Source organism: Lipotes vexillifer, unplaced genomic scaffold (assembly GCF_000442215.2).
Source record: "Lipotes vexillifer unplaced genomic scaffold, Lipotes_vexillifer_v1.1 scaffold295, whole genome shotgun sequence".
Lineage (NCBI taxonomy): Eukaryota > Metazoa > Chordata > Mammalia > Artiodactyla > Lipotidae > Lipotes > Lipotes vexillifer.
Genome location: NW_006773247.1, coordinates 889,522 through 890,390, shown reverse-complemented (window position 1 = coordinate 890,390; position 869 = coordinate 889,522).

Sequence of the window (869 nt, the reverse complement as noted above, 5' to 3'; positions counted from 1 at the left end):
AGTTTACTTCTGTACATTTATAGTCCATGGAAAACTTTATTTTTGTTGAGGCTGCGTTGTTTTACTTTATAGCATTACAATTTATTTGAATATTTTAATTTTAAATATCATTACTTAGTTGTATGGAAGGAGAATTTTCTAGTGTTTTCACATCCTAACTTTGACCACAGCCCTTAATGAGTTTTCCAAAACTTATTGGAAATATTCATAGACCTAGAAACTTTTCTCTTTGAGTTGAATTCCTTTTTAAATGAATAGAAGTTCTTCTGACTAGCTTTCCTGTAATTTCTCTGCAACAGTTGAAGCCTTCTTGTCTATGTGGCAGATGTAGCAGCTTAAACTCTTCTTGTATAAATATCTATCACAAACACTGTGAACTTGGCATACATTGTTGGTGAGTTCTCTCACCTTCAAGTCCCATTGTGCATTAAGAAAATGTGGATCAACCCTGTTTTCTTCTGTTTTTAATTTTATTTTAAAATAATGATAGATTTACAGGTCATAAAGAAGTGTACAGAGTTTTCTGCCTTCTTAGTAAACGTTGCATAGTACTGGATTTTCTTAAGTTTTTTTGTTGCTATCTTCCACATTCCTATCTAAATATTTGACATACATTTGTACGTAAAAATAGCTGGGTCCTCAACATATTTGCTTTTAGACAAGTTTGGGCATGTTCAGGGTGGTATGGCTGTATACAACATATTTGCTTTTAAATTCCAAATTATTCCTTTAAAGTTTTCTTTAAATGACCAAATTGTTTTTCAGCGATGCAAACTAAAAGTTCTGGAATCGTTACTATATAATGATGTTGTTTCTATACTTAGATAAGTAAAATTAAACTTTATTTTCATATATACACATAAATACAT